General features: G+C 31.0%; 1 long non-coding RNA gene across 1 annotated transcript; it reads left to right on the top strand.

The window, feature by feature from the left end:
* On the top strand, positions 1–1658 carry LOC107648361. Its single transcript, XR_001621893.2, has 4 exons — positions 1–417; positions 587–727; positions 898–1078; positions 1448–1658. It is a non-coding gene; the product is annotated as an uncharacterized LOC107648361 (long non-coding RNA).

Here is a 7034-nt window from a genome sequence, read left to right as displayed (position 1 = left end):
TTTGCAATCCCTAGTTTTAGAACCTGTAACACTATGCATATGGCGGCCTCTTCCTTCTCTCTTTCGTTCTCCTCTCCGTCGAATCCCATTTTAATCATTTCAGAATCCATTTTTGTCTATGTTGCTTTGTCCACTACACTTTTACCCTCCATCGCTGCTGCATCTTCAACAGAATCGAAGGTTCCAAGCCACACACGCGCCTTCTTCCTCACGCCATGGAACCGCTTTCGCCGACGTTGTTTCCCTATTGTCGATGCCCCTAGCCTGTGCGACGATCTCCGATCCTCTTGTTCTCTAACGACACTCTTCTCCAGTGACATCTCCTATGGTGACGTCTTCTCCAACTTCCTCTCCTTGCCGTCCTAGATCTGTGTCTTTTCCGCCATCAGCGTCTCCCTTTCGTTCTGAATATTGAAGGTCAGCTTGCTACTTTTTTACATTCTAGGGTTCAAAAGTACAAATTATTTCTCTGCTTTTTGCTTCTGTGAAATTGGATATGCTGATAAGGTATTGAAATTGGAATTAATTAATTCCTATCATAGGTAAATTTTTAATTAGTTACGTCTTTCAATTTTTCTATATCCAGATATTTTGGAATTAAAGATATCTATAGCAGAAAATAAAGACATGTATGAATTATAGCATGAGAGTAAGTAATGGAACGAAGACGTTGCAGCTTCTCGTGTAGTAGTGCTGCTCTCTTTTGCTCTCTAGAAACCATGGGAAGGTGTGTTGTTTCTGTTTCTTCTGTTTTGCTATATATATCAACTTCTGCAGATTTATATCTGAAGCTATTTATATATAATTAGAGAGATAGGAAATTCCTATAAGGAAGACCTCTCATCAAACAACACTATTTACTATTTATTTATTATTGTTGTGTTTTCTTTTCCTCAGAAACTATCAAAGTTTCTGCTGTGGTCTGAGCGATCGCCATTCTCAACCTCAATGCTGTCCAAGGAGGGTAGAATATGCTATCCAAGTTGGTGCCACAAGAAGAACAAGTCAGAGGCTAGCGTGTTAGTTCAGCATGTAGCAATTGTCTGGTTTCCATGTTGAGAATAGACTCAAGGAAGAGGTATAAAGCATCTGGTGAAATTTGACACGTTTTTGTTGTTAGATTTAGTCATAGTTTGTACACATAATGGCAGTATAGAAGAAAAATAGTTTTGTTCCTTTGTGCTATTTGTTGAAATATTTTTAGTATTTAGGGAACCAGATTTTATATTTCAGATGTTTTGCTTATGTGATAGGCTTAAATATTTGTTTAGAAATCAACCTTAACTTGAGTAGTTAATAATTGTGCATTCAATCTAAGTTATAAATCCACAACTACTTTATTCTTATAAATTGTAATTTGAGAATAATATATTTTCTTTATTTATAAATCCTGTGGTTTGCTTCATTATCCTGTGACCAATTTTTGTGGTTGCCAATTTGATGACAGGTTCTGAAGTGGGAAGATGCAGAAATCGGAGAGCCAAAAGAAGGCGAGGTGCGCACGAGGAACAAAGCCATTGGCCTTAATTTTATCGATGTCTACTTTCAGAAAGTTTATAAAGCCCTCTCATTTCCTTTCACCCCAGGTTTTTGGAGTTTATTTACCTCTTATCAATTGATCTGTCATGAAACACTTATGCCAATGCCAAAAAAAAAAAGAAAATGAAAAGAAGAGGTAGAGAAAAATTGTTTCAGTTCTATAATGCCATTAATGAGCAGTGACCTGAAGACTTGTCTGTTCTAGTGTTCAATTACTTTATATATTATAATAATATTTTGTTTATGAGTTATCTAATATTTCATTTATGGATTATGATTTTTTGTTATTGTAAAATTTTAATCACAATTATTTATTTAACGCGATAAAAATGATGGTAAAAATTATTTTTTTAAACGATAAAAAATGTCACTGTTAGTGTAAAATGGCGGTTCAAAAATTCCATTTTAACCAACCAAAATGCTACTGTCAGGGTAAAAATGGCGGTTCAAAAATGCCATTTTAACCAACTAAAAGCTACTCTGTCAGGGTAATAATGGCGGTTCAAACCGCCATTTTAACCTATCCGAAAACCGCCATTTTAACCTTGGAAATAACGGTGGTTTGAACCGCCGTTTTAACCAACCAAAACGCCACTCTGTCAGGGTAATAATGGTGGTTCAACCGCCGTTTTAACCTATCCAAGAACCGCCATTTTAACCCTGGAAATAACGGCGGTTTGAACCGCCGTTTTAACCTATTCAAAAACCGCCGTAATAACCAGAATGGCGCCCAGAATTACGTCGCTTTACGAAACCGCCATTATTGGTAATAATGGCGGTTCAAACCGCCGTAAATACCTAAAAAAACCGCCGTTTTTACCATAATTTTTTGTAGTGAGATGAGTAAATATTACAATTTATACCTTAAATAATAGTGAAAATTAGTGCCAAGAACCACTAACAGATTTTAATTAATGAAAAGGACTAATTATATTAAAATTATTAAAAAAGACCAAATAGAAATTACATTAAAAAAAAGACTAACAAATAAAATTTAAAATGATAAAATTATTTTATTATTCTTTTTTCCTCTCTTTGTTCCTTGTATTGTGTATTTTCTTTTTCCATCGTTTCCATTGTTGTTGTGCTTTCTCTTCCTCTTTTTAGGCATATCTTCTTTTTCGTTTCTTTCGACTTCATCTTCTTGTACATAGATACTTTTGTCATATTTAGATGACTCTGTTCTGTCGCGTCTTTGCCAATGCTGGTATCTTTCGATGAGTTTCTCTCCGTCCTTAAGCTCTCCATGAATCTATTTTCTCAGGTGTACCATATAACTTTTGTCAAAATTACTAACTTCATTTTTATTTTATGAGGTTTGATGGATTCAGACTTTATCACTTGTTTGAATTTAATGGAGATTCATAAGTTTACTTGTTTATCTATAATGAACAGAAATAGGTATCACCAGAGATCCATATATGTTCCATTTTAATTTCATTTTTCTATTGTGAAAAATAAGTAGTTTTCTTTGTTGAGTACTCTGTCCATTCATCTTGGTTACAAATCGTAAAATGCACTTGACTAGAAGCTAAAACATAATTCAGCTAGTATTTCGAAAGGTCTTTATATCTTGTGTTATGTTAGAAAAATTTAAAATTTTCAATCTCATATTTTATATTTTCTTTATATTGATAATCTCTTACTCAAATTGAAAAATAGTATCTTACTCATGAAGTTTGCATAATTTTATACTTTGTTTGATATGTATAGTGGATTGTAACTCCATAATTTTGTTTTCAAAATTCAAAAAATGGAAAACTTTTGAACATAAGAAAATCCTTATATTGCTTTATGCAGTCTAATAGATATTACTATGCACTAGATAATCATAACTGCTTCAACTGTAATTCAAGTTTAATTTATACTTGAAAGATCGTTTTTATTTGATCATTATAATATATATTTCTATTGTTAGCCTAATTATTTTATTTTGAGTTTAATAGAATTCTATTTTACTCATCATCAAATAACTCTTCACTCTTATTTGATCTATTGATTATTTTATTTTTATTTTATTTTTGTCTTTGGAACTTAATTTATTATGCTAATAAATTAAAAAATTTCTCAATAAAAATAGGAATAATAAATATTCAAACCAAAATTTAAGCTCAGTAATTTATAAAACTTGATAATAGACTATATTTTGGTTATAGAAAAGTTGTATTATTGGCGATAACATTCTCTCCGATATTTTCAGATATAGTCTCATTATGAGCAAAACATACTAACTACACAACTAGCTAGCTCAAAGATTTAAAACAAAATTTTTGGTCTTAAATGTGAATGAGTTGGTGGCTATGATTTGAAGTTAACTACTTTAATGAGAAATGCTAGTAAATTTTTGTGGTAAGTTGTGTTTTCTTTAATTTTAGTGAAATTCTAAATTTTAATTGTTGCAGATATTTTATTAATAATATTATGTTTATTTTTCTTTTTAAATTATACAGATCTGTATGCATTGCCAAGGTATGCCAATATCAACATCAATGTCATATACTTTGTAGTGAACTCTGGAGCTTTCCAAGTAGCTGAGTCTAAGCAAGGTGATGTCAAGGCAAAAAAGAATGATGTTGAATATGAAAAATCTGAACTAAGGCCAGCTCAACTTCAGCATCAACTTCATTCGAATGAACTTGATGCACTAATATCATCTACTTGTATAGAAGCATAAGAAACAGTGATATAGAAGTATTAGAGGTGTCTAACTTTACCTAATGTACAATTATTCATTGAATCTTTGAGTTGTAATGAAATTATATCAATTGAAAATTTTATAGAAAGTGTTTCTTTTTCTAAGATATTTTATTTTGTTTTATTAATTTTAGTTTTGAATTACACAATTTTAGTTCAGAATTACAGAATTTGTGCAAAAAATGCACAATTAACTATGTGCAGAATTATAGAATATTAGCACAGAATCACAGAATTAGTGTAAAAATATATAATTTAATTTACTAAGTGTAGAATTATAGAATGTGTGTAGAATTTTACAACTAAGGCATAATTACACAACTTTAATCCAAAATTACAAATTTTATATAGAATTGCAGAATATAAATGTAGAATTTTGTAGTTTAATTATAGAATTGATGCACAGTAAAATTAAAACCAAACATGTAGCATAATGAAAGTGCATAAGGTGCATCTTTGCATAAACTATTAAAATAAAAATAAAGCTGCAAAATTCAAGTGCAAGATTATACAAATATAATTAAAATCAAAGTAAAACTGTAAAATTTAAGTGCATGATTTCATAAATACAACTAAAATTAAAGTAGAATTACTTCATAAAGTCTGAATTATCTAAAGAAACTCATATTCTTTCTGGATTAGGATTTCTACATTCAGCACGACCATTCTGATCACATTGGCTATATTTGTAAACACGAACATTTTAAAATTGTGTCTCTTGACGCTTCTTGCATGATCTTCTGGAAGACGAGTTATTGTAGGCGGCATGAGAAAAATATTATTCTCCTAATCTGTTAGAGTTAAGTTGTTAACATTAGGCATATCATGAGTTTCAACTGGGATCATATACTGTTTGTATAAATATTTTTTTGCAAACTTTTCAGATAGTACTCTTTCACGTAGGTATAGATATTACTATGTAATAATTTGATTGCGGCACAAGTATGTGGACATGAAATTTCAATCATTTGCCATTAAAAATGAAAATTCTTTGCATAGTAAATTCACACACACATCAACCGTTGACCTTCTAACCATAAGTCCATAATATTATGATCTTCATATTGCAATGCTTTAAGAAACTCACCTCTAGCTACATCCTGTATCATTGTTTTATCAATCTTTGGTCCAACTGCATTCTTCTATTTAGCTATCTCTAACTTTAAGGTATATAACATATAAGGTTGTTAAACTCGCGAGTCTAAGTAAACTCGTGGAGCTAACTTAGACTCGACTTGTGAATTAACTCGTAGACTCGTACGAGTTTACCTGTTATGAAATTTTTATATATCATACATAATGTATATTTACTCAATTCAAACCCTTCAAAATTAATAATATCAATTTAAAGCATATAATAAATTAAAATAGTAGCACATATTATAACAAATACACATTCAAATCCTCTACAGATATTCTTATACAAATACAACACACAAAATTAAAAATTCTAAATTTGTAATACTAAATCTTTAAGTAAACATTGAACAATATCAAATAATCAAATTAGAAATCCAAAAAGTAATCAAATTATAAATTATACTAACACTGTAATTTACCAAAGCTGCAATACTGAAAGTACAAAAAATTATAAATCTTTAACTTTATATAACTAAAATAATAAACATTTGACAATTCAACATTCAATACAACTTCAACAATCTGTTTACGACATACAATTAACTCTAATCAAAATAATTAATTACTAACAGCCATGAATAGATTAATCATCTGGCCATCTAACATAAACGATAAGCAATAGGCTAAAATTAGAAGCAATAAAATTTAAAAAGAAAAAAAACCTAAATCAAGAAGCAAAGGCTCAAAGAAGGGGCAAAGACATACAAAAAATAGATGATGCAGAAGCAAAGAAGGGGCAAAGTCTTAGCAACAGTAGATTGATGACAAAGGTGCAGCAGGCAGTGGTGGGGAGGGTGCAGCAGCAGCACGAAACAATGGTGACAAAGAGTCATGGACTTCACGACGACGCGAACTAGAGTAGAGATAGGATTGTAGGAGAAGTAATCGAACTCGTGAATAGTGATAGCACGATGGAGTTGTGAATAGTAGAGATGTGAAGAAATATAGAGTAGAGGACAACAAAGGTAAAATTCACAAAGATAATGGCATAAATCAGAGCAGAGGTAGCATATGTAGGCGAGCAGTGGTAGCTCGACGGAGAGCGGCGACTGTGGTATAACATGGAGAAAGTGAGACTTGAGAGAAATGACGCAGATGAGTGATGAGTTGTGAGTGAGTTTTCTTTCATTCTTTGGAAGTGTTATCGTAACCCTAATAGAAAAAAAAATTTTTTTGTTTCAAAATAACGCCTTTTTTTAACCAAAAATGAAAAAAACACAAACTCACTAACTCGGTCCTAGACTCGCGAGTTTGACCGAGTCTACCGAGCCTAGCCTAGTTTATTTAAGATCGAGTCTATACTCGAATCAACTCGATTTTATATCTAAACTCGTAAACTCGTACGAATTTACGAGTTAATTCACGAGTTTGATAACAATGATAAAATATTTGTATGTTTGTCTCTATGCTCGGTTATTAAAACACAAATACTATTTAAACCATAACATTATTTTATAAGGCATGTAATGAGTTTCAATTGGGATCGTATTGTTTGCATAATTTTTTTCTTGCAAACTTTTCAGATAGCACTCTTCGAGGTAGGTATAAGATTCTATTGCCGACGAGGAAATTGAGACTTTGCCCATTTATTAATCTATTAATTTAGTTTAAAAAGAAAAAAATTAAATTTGTTATTACTCAAATTTTTTTATTATATACCA

This window comes from Arachis ipaensis, chromosome B06, assembly GCF_000816755.2.
Source record: "Arachis ipaensis cultivar K30076 chromosome B06, Araip1.1, whole genome shotgun sequence".
NCBI classification, from domain to species: Eukaryota; Viridiplantae; Streptophyta; class Magnoliopsida; order Fabales; family Fabaceae; genus Arachis; species Arachis ipaensis.
The sequence above is the reverse complement of the archived record's forward strand: the minus strand, read 5'-3'. Positions and strand labels throughout refer to the sequence as shown.